This window comes from Aythya fuligula, chromosome 7, assembly GCF_009819795.1.
Source record: "Aythya fuligula isolate bAytFul2 chromosome 7, bAytFul2.pri, whole genome shotgun sequence".
NCBI classification, from domain to species: Eukaryota; Metazoa; Chordata; class Aves; order Anseriformes; family Anatidae; genus Aythya; species Aythya fuligula.
The window spans coordinates 12,674,474-12,686,651 of record NC_045565.1 but is presented as its reverse complement, the minus strand read 5'-3'; the positions used below and the strand labels follow the sequence as shown (position 1 = coordinate 12,686,651).

Sequence of the window (12,178 nt, the reverse complement as noted above, 5' to 3'; positions counted from 1 at the left end):
AGTTACTGTATTGATCTGTCACTAGTGCTGTCTTGTCTGCCAAATGAAAAATGGCTTAAACTCATAACCTGGGCCAGCAGTTTTCTTATTGTAAGCCAGACAAAAATGCTATTGATCTTCTTTGCTGAAGTGTTCTTTTCACAGCTTGCCAGCATCAACACACTGTTGTCCTTACTCAGGGCTAATTAGCTAATAATTTAATGCAACTGAGACAGCAGTCTCTGTTCAGTTCAGCAGCAAGGGAATATGCTGTAACTTCGAAAGTATGAGGGACCTTTTTAAAGCTTGGTCATGATTGCAGTCCTTGTCTCAACTTTTACGCTCTCCCTTTAAGTTTGATTTCCTCAGCACTAAAGAATAATGGTCTGCTTAGATTGTCTGAGATGTGCTGTCAGGTTAGGATTTATGGCAAAGCAAAACCTAGCTGGGGTCTTGGTGCCTGGAAGCTTGCATGGTGTTCTTGGTTATGCAGTAGCACTTTAGGGCTGTGATGACTTCTTGAGTGAAATCAAATGTTTGATTAATTGAACTCTGTGGTTCATGAGCTGCAGAACAGGCAAATTCAGTCATGTCTGAGAAACAATGGGCTACCTGTCTTTTTTTTCTGGAAAACCCCAACCAAACAAAAAATCCACTGCTAGATTGTTTTAAGTCCAAGTTTATATGATAGATTCTTCTTAGGGAATATGTTTTCTTAACCCTCCTACTGCTGTGGAGGCTGGAAGCTTCCAATGAACTTCAGCTTGGAAGCAACTGCTTGTGCGTTTTGAAAACTCACTGAAATTTTCAAAAAGTTTTTTTTTAATCTTTTTAATTCTCATGTTTGCATAATTAGATAAATGAAAGGTGATCACTTGCCTTCAGTTCCTACCTGCATATAAGAAGCAATCAATTTCAGATGGCGGGTGGCTTAATGTTGTGTTAATTCAATTCACGTTTAATCTTGTGGGTTCTTCTTCTGCCTTGTCTAATACTCTTTTGTTATGTTCAAAGATACAGCATGTACTGTGTTTCTTGTAGAATAAAGCATAGTATAAACTTGGGAAGTGTAACTATTTTGCAAAGGAAAGAGATGTCAAACATCTAACAGTTTACAGCTGTTACATTTTTATTTTTAAAACTCATGAGTGAAGGTTCACTCCTTTGCATTCTGTGTCCAGCCAGCAGAGGCCACGTCTTAGTTCATATTTCAGAATTACATGGGATTCAGGTTATATCTTTGTTTTCTGTTCCACATTGCTGAGCACAGTTGAGGCAGAAGAAAACAGATAATCCTTTAGGGAAGTTATTCTTCACATTTCATACATTAATTTCATTGGAGTGTGGGTGCGTATGTTAATTTAGTATATGAAAAAGGAGTTTAATTTATGGGGACACTTAAAATTTGCTTGAAATAAGGGGACTTTTAATCTCTGAAAGCATCCCCGAAGTACAATTAACTATTCTGATCTCCTGATGACTCAACAGATGCTTCTGTAAACTAGAATACATCTGTCAGATGACAGAAGTGATATGCCACAGTATGTAATTTAAAATGACTGTCCGTAAGCAGCCGTATCATGATAAATACAGTGTAGGTGGCGATGATGTCCATCGCTCCAGTAGTCCTGTACTAACCTTTCACTGGCAGTATTCGTTGTCACTCTGTGCAGGTTGCTGCAGTCGCGTGAAATGTCCAACTGTTCTCTCGTGCCTTTGCAAACTTGTTTGGGTTTTTCTGCTTCTTTTTGGCTCCTTTTAAACACTCGCAGGCTGTTGAGTAATATTTTTAATAAAACAGCAGACCTAAAGGTTTTTGTGAGCCTTTCAGAAGATTCCCAGTAGCCAATCCAACTGATTTTAGACCGCACTCCATCTGTCTAGGAAAGAAAGAAAATACATCAGTAGTCCACACATGAGCAGCTTATTAGTTCATTTGGTATATGCAGTACAGTGATTCACGACTGATCTAAAATATTCATCCACAATTACTGGTGCAGCGCAGTTCAAAGTGCTTCAAATCGGTGGGTTTGACTGAGAAATTTAAGGAAAATAGCTGCAAATTGATTCTGTATGTAATTAATGAAACACTTCATTCTTATGTAAATATTAAATGCTTGGGTTTTTTGTTTTATTTTGTTTTGTTTTTTTTTCTTCCCTGCTACCGAGTCCTCCCCTCCCTGACCTCCATGGTGCTGTGTTTGTTTGAGAGAAGGGTGGGCGGGCTGGCATGGGGACGTGTCCTCTCGGAAGGAAGAATTAATTTCTAGCCAACGCCACGAGTCACTTGTGGCACAAACAGCCCTCCTCCACCAGCTCTGCCCTCCCGGGTGCCCAGCCCACCCCCGGGGCTGGCAGGAGGCAGCGTTTGCCTGTTGGAGCCTCCCCGTCGCTCTCTTGCTAAAAGCACATGGTTGTTGACTGTGCTACCCGTGCCCACATAAAGCTGGGGTGCAATCATGAGCTCCCCGGCCAGCTCTGCCCTCCGAGGGGAAGGGGGGAGCTCGGTGGCAGCCCCACATCTCCAGGGCTTGGAGCAGGGTCTCCCAGGGCTCATCTGCTGGAGTTTCTCTGCTGCTTTTGTGCCTGTTCGGAGCAGGGGGTGGATGCGATCGACTTGAATACGCATTAAAAGCTTCTGGCATGTTGAAGAGAGGCCTTCTGAGGACACGAAAGAAGTGAGCGGATGTTTACACGGCTGTTAGAAGTGAGGTCGGTGAGGGAGGGCTGGGTTTTAGTTTAGGGTCTCTGCCCCCCCCCCCCCCCCCCCCCCCTCGAGTGTCACAGAAAATTAATCCAAGTTTTACAAATGCCATCCGTGGAAGAGTTTAAGAACAGCCTGCAGTAAAACTTGCAAGATCCCGAGGCAAACTTGAGCTTGCTGTGCAGTGACTGTCTTTCCAGCTCAGATGTCCGCAGAGAGCACACGTTGTGCAACGCGTTCTGCTCTTGGCTGCCTCCCCAAGCCGAAGCCGGCCCAGAGTTTCAGCGTGGGCAGCCCGTCAGGGCTTGGCACAAGGGGAGGCCCTGCATGCTGCCCTCAAACCCTCCCAGAGGAGCAGAAAACCAAGATCCAGGGCTACCAGTTCGGGAGCACTTGCGTAACGGCTCATGCCGTGGGATGGAGGAGAGAGGTGCCTGCTGCAGCCCATCTGCTGCAGCGAGCAGCTGGCAGGGGAGGCTGGGGGGCCCAGCACCGCCCTCAGACTGCACCTAGCTGTAAGATCCCAAGATACGGCTCTTTCTCTCCGACACGTCTGTGTGATCGTTCCTTTCGGTGCTTTTATTTCTGTGACATGAACTTGCATAAAAGGCTTAGGTCTGTAAATGCAGGTTTGCCTCTATGTTCTGTAGGTCGTGGTGCTGCAGCTCTCCTCCGTTCTCTTCCGTGGAACAACAAAGCCCTTTGTGATGTCCCCTGCCCCGTGGTGCTCCATGTGGGGATGTGTGCGTGCAGTACTTTCTGCTGCAGGAGATGGTTTGAGTATCTCAGTGTTCAGTGAGCTGGCCTTAAGGACGTCAACAAGGAGGAGTCATGCAAAATTCCCAGCTTCACAATTAGAGATTAAAATGCTTTTCCATAAGTTTTGGCATACCTGGTAGGAACAGTGACAAAAAAATGATGAAATTAGTGTTGGTAATGCAGATTTTTAGTAATGATTTGACTGGCAGCAAAATAGGATGTTAAAGTGACTTTTTTTTCCTCTTCTTCCAGAAGCGTGCAACTGTTTTCACTGGTGTGGCCCTCAGCACATCATTTGGAGTGCCTTCTGTTCCAGTGGCTGTTTGCTACTAAGATCTGTTTTGATATAGCCAAAAGGGGAGAAGTACCCACTTCTGTCTCTACTGCTATGAGTGGTAGATAATGCTGGGAATGGAAGTTTGTATATTAAAAAAAAGCAACAACACCACATACATATGTATCTGCAGCTGATATCACATAGCTGACCCTTACACTTTATTTTGTGGGAGAAGGAGAGAGGTTATGTATGTTTTCTTTAGATGCTTTAGTAAGAGCTCTTGGATAATGTTCTTTGGTTGTGAAAATGAGTGCTCCTGATTTTTTAACTTTCTCTGTTTTAAGAAGTGAAACAAGGATGTGGGGGGTTCACTTTCTGTGGGTAAGCTTAGAGCCCTCTTTTGTCATTGTTGTTTGAGGAAAGTGGACAAAGGAAAATTTTTGGTATTTCAGCAATGTTCGACAAAAGGGTTTTAGTAAACGAAGGTTCAGCTCAAAACTAAGTGACAGAAGTAGGGGGTTTCCACATGAAGAAACCTGTTTTACAAGTGCTTTTTTAACTAAGAAGAAAATTCTGAAGAGTTTTGCCTTAAAAAACCTGGGCACAAAGTTCTGAAAGGGTTTTACTGCTGTGGTTTTCTGTTTCTGTTTTTTGTTGTTGTTCTTGTTACTTTTTAAATCCTCTTCTTAATTTTTGCTGCTTTTTGTCATGTGTGTACTACCGTATATCTACTGTATATGCAACCTTGCCTCTTTCCTATTGTGGTAGGGAAGAATGGTTTCTGACCCAGATGAAACAAAACTTTTTGTTTATAAACAAGATGTTTAGTGTAATGAAATGAAGTGGAAACGGTAACACACATACACACATGAGTAGTGTTTTAAGTTTCTTTCACCTCAGTGTTTTCCCTTAGTATAGTTTTTTTTTTTTTTTTCCACCAGCAAAAATAATGTGCATGTATTACATGCAGCCCTAACCAGTTTGCTCTGCTACTGTGCGTAAGTAGGAATGCCATAAAGATTTAAAGGAATACTCTACTGCCAAATCTAAGACATTTGTTAGTCTCAATGATGGCTTAATTTTTAGTATTCCTTGGTGCTTCATATCTTGACATTTCTTATGACCTACAATTAAAATGACTTTAGTGAAGTCTCAACCTATATCCAGATTGCTGAGTATGGTTGACTGTCTCCAGGGAAAGGCTTGAACTGCTTGCTAAATCAATTTGTTCTTTTCTCAAAACAGATTAAATATGTTTTACCGGTTTAAATTAAAAAATAAATAACACCATATGACCTAACTGCTACATGTTAAAATTCAAAATGCACTCTGCTCGTTTCCGAAGGGCAGGCATCTTTGATGCCAACAGTATGCTGCTAGTATTCCACCAGAGAGAGAAGTCAATGGTTAAAACAAGCATGTCTAATCCTGTCTCGCTTGCTATGTAGTCTTGTTTGAGAATTAAGTGATGGCACACTACTTGGGTGGGTGCTAACTGCTAGATGTGGCAATAATCTCCTTGCGCGGAGCCTGCGACGCTCTCCTGCTGCTGCGCCTCCTCCCTCCGGTGAGGTTCGCATTCGTCCTGATCATGCACGCCGCTTTCTTTCCAGGTCACCCAGCCTCCTTGCAGCCCTTCTTTTAGCAGGACTAGCTGCAGAACTCGCTTGTGACTCACCTGCACCATCAGTCGATGCTTCAATATGATTTTATTGGCTCCTCCTGCGCACAGCTTCATTTTGTATCCAGGCACGCAGCAGAAGTACAGGGGATCGGCAGCTTCTGTGCTGCGCGGAGCTGCACAGGGCATGCAGGCAGCTGTACGCAGGGAGTCGGCTGCACTGGTTATGCCAGCAGCAGCCTTTGTTCCTTCAAACCACTTCCATGGCCACGCTCGAGTGGGTTATTGTTTGAGGCTGTGTAAGTACAATAGAATAGAAGGGAAAGGGAAGGGGAATTTTTTTTCTAAAACAGAACAAAATAAACTAAAAAAAGTTGCTATGGAAATAGATGGCAAATGGTCTGTAATAAAGGGATTTTTCAAGAGGTGTCCAACCTCCAGAACAATGGCTCGGCGCAAGCCAAGGTTAATAGTGCTCATTATCTTACGCTAGCGAGCTGGCAGCGCGCTTCTCTCTCACAAACACGCAGCCCAGCACGCTGCTGCCGGCTGCAGCTCAGGTGGGGACGGTCACTTGGGAAATGGTGGCGAGCCGCACGCTGGGGTTGTGCTGGACTCGGCTGCCCCTGGGCTGTCCTTGGCTGCTTCTGGCCACAGCAGGAGCAGCCCGGCCAGGCAGGCAGGAGCTCGTGTCTGACAGCCCCATGCGGAGAGGTCACAGCACCTCTCGTCCCTGCTGTGCCTCAGGCCACAGCACCGGGGGGCTGCCGGGGCCACAGTGGTGGCAGCCCGGTGGCTTCAGGTGTGCTGGGCCTCACATGTGGCAGGGGAAAGAGAAGGGGTTCAGGAAAGTTGTTGCCCAAGAAATGGGGGTTGTAGTGGAGCAAGCCAGGAGAGGCAAAGGGTTTTGCCTGTCTGGTGCTGTAAACTGAAGATCGTAGCACTGCGTACTGCTGCCATGAGGTCTTATGCTCATGGAGTGTGACACAGCCCTAAAATCCCCTTATGCCTCAAAGTGAGGAAGTCACAAGCTGCATCTGAGAAAAAGGTGTGCTCGTTATTTGTGTATTTCAAATAATGTCTAATGTAATTTTGAGATTGATTCCACTTCTGCTTTTAAAGAAATCATGACTGAATTAAAGGTATATTAAAAACCAAAAACCACACAGAGGAAAAAACTCAAGGAAGTGGTGACTACGTAAACAAACCTTTTGCTTTTGCCCCAGTGGAAGATAGGAAAAAACAAGCAAAACTGCAAGTTCTCATTGCTTTTCCGCTCTGCCCCATAGCAGGCTGCCTGCCTCCCCGGAGGCCTGCCGGCAGTAACAAGGTGCCGCGAGCTGGGCACCATGTCAGAGCCTGGCGGCCTGGAGCAAAGCACACTCTGTGGCCCCACGGCCTGTCTGCCGGTGACCCACTGATGCAGGGGAGATGGGGACACTTGGGGGCAGTGTGGCTGCCTTCTTCTGCCCCACTTTGGAGGCAGATTTCTGGCCTTCGGTTTACATCCATGCTGTAGCCAGCAGATGCTGTGTGTTGGTGGGGTGGGTTGGTGTGCTTTTTGGGTTCTGTTTTGCTGAGGATTAGAGGGGGCCAAGCCTAGGCAAAGTTGACAGTTGTCATTCTGAAGCCACCATCCCTCTGACACCCTCATTACTTCTGCCCCTCCACATCTTTTCCTCCCACCTCTGATCCCCTTCCTTGCCCTGTTGCTGCTCAGGAAGGGAGCACAACACCCTTGGCAGGGCAACGTGATCTTGGTTTACATTTCTGCGATGCTGTGAGCTTAGTCTCTCTTTTTCTCCCAGAAAACACCTAGTGTGTATTGCTTACTTGAGCAACACTTTATGCTTCTCTTTCATACAGAGCTAGCAGACGTTTTAGCAGAAGACAGCATCAGATGCTCATCAGCCATACACACACCCAATTTTCTAAAAACTCCTGAGCTGATCAAGGGCTACACTAACTGATGAGGACAGCATTTAATATTTAAACACTGTCTAGAAGTTCGTGTGTTTTCCGTGTGGCAGAAGTTCTCTTGCTGACCAGTAAGCTATGTAGGAAGTGCAGCACATTGTGTTCTTCACTTCTGACCCAGTTGCAGCCTGGGATGCGTGAGAGCTGGGGTTGCCCGCACACTGTTTCACCGCGGTTGTATAGGAATTCCAAGCTTGAACATACTGCAGCTTAAGGAGGATAATGCCAGAACTCAGGAATAATTCACGAAAAGAGGAAAAAACCCTGAAGTGCACCTGCCTAATGTGTTTCCATAATAGGATTGTACAGCACACTTAATTGTCTATCTTGGCAGTATTTCTGTCTTCTAAGTATTTCTGTGTGCATGTTTTGTTTGCTCTCTTTATTTTTGTTTGGGTATGTAGAGCTCAAGTTGCATTTTGTGTATGACAACTGCAGGTTTTACTCTGGGTTGTCCTTTGGATTAGAGTTCCTTGCTATTGGTTGAACCCAGCTGAGGCTGAGCGCTGAGGCTGGCAGCGAGGTCCCCAGGGGCTGAGGAGGCATTGGGGGCCCCAGGTAGATCTGTTGGTGAAGGGGTGACTTGGTGGGACGGGGGCACGGTGAGAAGGCAGGGGGAAGGGTGGTGGTGCTTGAGCTGGGCCCGCTGTGGTGGTGCAGCTGGGCCTTTGGAGGCCTGAAGATGGGCTGCATCGCCTCCTTGTTAGCTTTCTTCCAGTCCCCTTTCACTGTTTCTCTCATGCTTTAATCATAAGGCTATGTGCTGTGCTTTGGCTGTGTCCTGTATATATGCCAACCTTTTCCATTTCTCCACCTCTGCAAAAACACCAAGAACCAAGGCCTTGGTCTTAAAAGCAAAACACTGAAACAGTGCAGTACGTTGGACCTCAGTTGGCAGTGGTGGCAGGGGACGCAGGAGCCCTGAGGGGCCGTGGCCACCCCACGGGGAGCAAGGACAGCCCGGGGCTGGGGCAGTGGAGGAGGCCAGGCAGGGAGGGGAGAGGGAATTTTTGAGGCTTTAGGGCATGCCTGATGACCTCTGCAGCTTTGGTTTTCCCTTTGGAAGCCTAGAAATAGCACCTTCAAAACAAACAAGCAACAACAGCAAAACAAAGAGAAGCTGAAAGCTGAGGTTTCCATGTGACGATGGGACATCGGAGGGCTGTCTGTAGGAAAAATTCCTGTTATTGCAGGAGACATGATCAAATCGCCAGGGCTGGCAGCCCTGCTGTGCTGCCTCTCCCTCCTGCTCTCGGCCTCCACAGCCCGTGCTGCGTGTTCTGCTTGTCTCTTTCGCTGTATTGATTTTTACAGTGTGATCTACTCAGAGCAAGGGTTTTGTCTATTATGCGTTTGTAATGCACCACACATGCATTACTATAGAAATAATCTAATACAAAGTGCCTGGGATTTCAAACATCCAGTGTTTCATAGCCAAAACATTTGGCCAAGAAATAAACCTTCTGTTTTTGTGCTCCCTCTGCTGGATCCGTACGCGCAGGAATTGCTGGCTGTGCCTGGAGCTGCGGGCTCCCCTCTGTTCCCCAGCTCTCACCCCGGCAGCTTCACCATCCTGTGCTGTTTGGTGGATGCTTTCATGAAGCTCTTGGCTCTTCCCTGAGCCCTCTCAGTCAGCTGCATCACAGGATGCGAACTGGAGATTGATGAGAAATTGAGGCAGTGCACTGCACCGCAGCAAGGCTGTGGTTTGACACCAGGCAAGGTTGTTGATGCTGGTTTTACGGTGTTTCCAGTTGTCTCCTCTTCCCCTACCCATCTATTCTCATTTTCAAGGCATAGCCTCCTACCCCCAAACTGTGCCAGTGTGACTGGCTTGAGGATCTTCCTAGAAATAGTCTGAGAGAACTGATCAGGCATTCAAAAAAGCTGTTGTTTTTTTTTTGTTTTGTTTTATTTTGTTTTTTCCCCATAGGCTGAATGCAGTTGAGAGCAAACCCCTGCCCAGCATGCTGGCAGGGTTTGGGGCTGGCACGAGGGCCCAGGAACAGTCAGGGGTGATGGTCTGGCCCCTGAGGAGGTTGTGGGGTGAAAGTGTGGAGCAGATGCTGGTGGGGACCATGCCAGGGAAGCTTGGACCTGATTTGCAAAAGGGGTGGGTGGTCTGTGATGTGAATTCACCGAAATGTTAATGGGATAGCCCTTTTCAGAGGTGCTTTATAAAACAAAACAGGAATTGTGGTGCCAGTTGTGCAGATGGAGGAACTAAAGCACAAAAGAGTGGAGCGAAGTATTGGCTTCCCATTTCACAGCAGTGCAGTTTAAGCTGGTTTAAGCAGCCTCTGATCTACCCTCTGCCATCACGGCTGAGCACTCCTGCCCTCGTGCCCGCTCCCTGCGCTGAGTTGGCACAGCTGTTTATGAGACAGCATGCTGAAGGAAATGAGCTCCCTGATCCAGCTAACTGTGCAGCTGCACAACTGCAGGCTTGGAAGCGAGCGTCCAGGAGGGAGAAGTGAGAGGCAGAGTTGAAGCTGCCAAGCAAACGCCGCAGCCCGACTTACCGAGGTCCCATCCCGTCGCGCCGGCAGAGCCTGGGATGGTACCCAGCTCCTGGGGTGGGTGGAACAAAAGTTGATCCTTTGGCGGGAGGAATGAAGTTAGATAAATAATTAATTCAGACTTAATTAAAGACCTAGTCTGCGTTAGTTGAGAAAGTCATGTTAACACGTACTAAATCTGAATCAATTAGCATGTTTCCCCTGGCTTGTATAAGCAGAACAAAAGCACTGGGGAAAACTTCTGGATGAGAATAAATATGTTCTGGGGGAAAACAGTCACAGTTCAATGAGGCCTTAAAAGCCAATCATTCACCCAGGGTGCCTGTCAATGTGTAACTTTTCTAGAATTGCCATTTGTTGCAGGCCGAGAACAGCAGAGTTCCCATCTGAAGCAGATTGTCCCTTGGTGGCACTATACATACCAGTGATGGGATGACTGTTCCTAGCATATGTTTTTCAGACATGTTTTTATTCATTGTGAATTGTCAGTGAGGAGGGTAAATAAGATTGCGTAACAAATGTTGCTGCAAGTAACAAGTTCTGTGAAAAACTCAAAGTTTTTCTGCTTTATTGTTGGTCACCTGTGACTTTTGCATCACATGAGGTTATCCAAGTGCCTGCTTCCATTGCTGGTCATTGTGGAGGTTCTGCACTGGCCACGAGTTGCACGTTATTTTTTTCCACCAGACTTGTTTTTTCCTGTTCAGTGAAAAATTCTCTTGCGTGGAAGTTACTTGGAATTTAGTCAAAAGAGAAGCAAAATGTACTCATCGTGTTCCTTTCTTCAGTATGTGCTGAGTTCTAGAGCCTGGCAGCGTCAGCCTGTAAGGACACCTTGTCTGACTGCTGAAACAGCATGTAACAAAATACACAGTGCCCGTAAACATTCTGCAGTCTCCCTTTACAGTATTTCTTTATAATTAAAAAACATTTCCTAGAAGTTGCGGTGCTGTGCCAATGTAATTCATAAGCTTGCTTTGTTTTGCTACAGTCAGGATGGTGTTTTTGAGGTATTTTGGTGTATCCATTTAAGCAGAGTTAGAGGGGTTGTTTATTTTTTTAATGGCACTTAGCCTGTAGCAGTCAGTGTGTGCCTGTATAAAGAGAACGGAAGAGACTTCAAGATGACTTTTAACTGGAGGAAAAAAAAAAAAAAGACCATTTACTGTTGGTAAACTTTGGTTTAAGCCTCAACAGAATCCTGCTATCTTTTCCTCATCTCTTTTTTATGGACAAGAAAACCTGTAAGGCTTAAACTGCTGAAGTGATTCTCCAGAGTTGGGGGTAGCTGGAATTGTGGACCAAGTCTCAGATCTGGTGCTCCAGACTTGTTCCTGGGACTCCTAAATGTCCTTCATTTATCTCAGATCTGCACAGCAAGCTTTTTCAAATGCTACCGTGTCACTCAGGAGAACGGAAGTATGATGTGCCTGTGCTTTTATTGCAGGAAACTGGATCTTGTTATGTGAGGGCATTGAGGAAACGTGCCCCAGCTACCGAGAGGAAGAAAGGCCAGTGGGGAATACTCAGGTAAGAAGGCTTTACGGACCAGCCGGCAGTAAGAAATACTTGGGGGCCTTCAGTCTTTTTCCAGACGCTGCTTCATGCTTTATGCTTTAACGACTGATCTGGTCACTATCAAAGTTTATTTGTTGTTTTAAGAAGCAGTCCTGTTTGGTCAATTGATTGCAACAACAGAACACTGCAAGCAAAGCCTTCAGCATAAACATTCCTCGGGCTATCCCTGGTACAGCTATTGATCGTGATACAGAATACAAACAAATTACTCTTTGCATGAGCCATTTGAGCTATAAAACACAGCAATAATATGTTCTACTTGCTGCCAATAAATGTGCGTTTATAATAAACAAAGGAGAAATCCCTGAGTAGAAATGAACAGTAGTTTCAATAATGTGTTCAATATCTCATGTCCAGCTGTTGTACAGAATGAAAAAGCAGATAGTAGATGGTCTGCATTTTTTGTCCTCCCCCCTGTCTTTTGCTAACTTGTTCTGCTGCTGTTTTTTTTTTGTTGTTCAAGATATCTTAAGTATTTTGTAAAGCAATAGGTAGTTTCATCTTTGCCTTACTTCCAGTGCTGTTTAGAGCTTTTCAAATATTTGGTCAACACCTTAATTGTTTTGTGGACCAGCTGCCTTTCCTTACACTATCATGTGGCTCATCTCCTCTTTTACTCTTAATCACATCCCCGTGGCATTTCCTTGTATTGGCAAATATCATTAAAGAAACTTTCATGTATTTGTAGTTGTTTTGAATGCAGCTGAAATGGGAGGGAGGAGTCGGTACCCTTGTGACCATCACCACCAGGGGTGCCTGGATGA

The 12,178-nt window shown here is 45.8% G+C and overlaps 1 protein-coding gene across 6 annotated transcripts in view; it reads left to right on the top strand.

Annotated features, from left to right (window-relative positions):
• ZMIZ1 (zinc finger MIZ-type containing 1) overlaps positions 1-12,178 on the top strand; it is a 299,337-nt gene that overhangs the window by 55,933 nt on the left and 231,226 nt on the right. For all 6 annotated transcript variants that reach the window (XM_032191678.1, XM_032191674.1, XM_032191675.1 and 3 more), the window contains exon 2: positions 11,284-11,366. The gene's annotated coding sequence lies outside the window, so the exon portion shown is untranslated. The remainder of the gene's footprint in view (positions 1-11,283; positions 11,367-12,178) is intronic.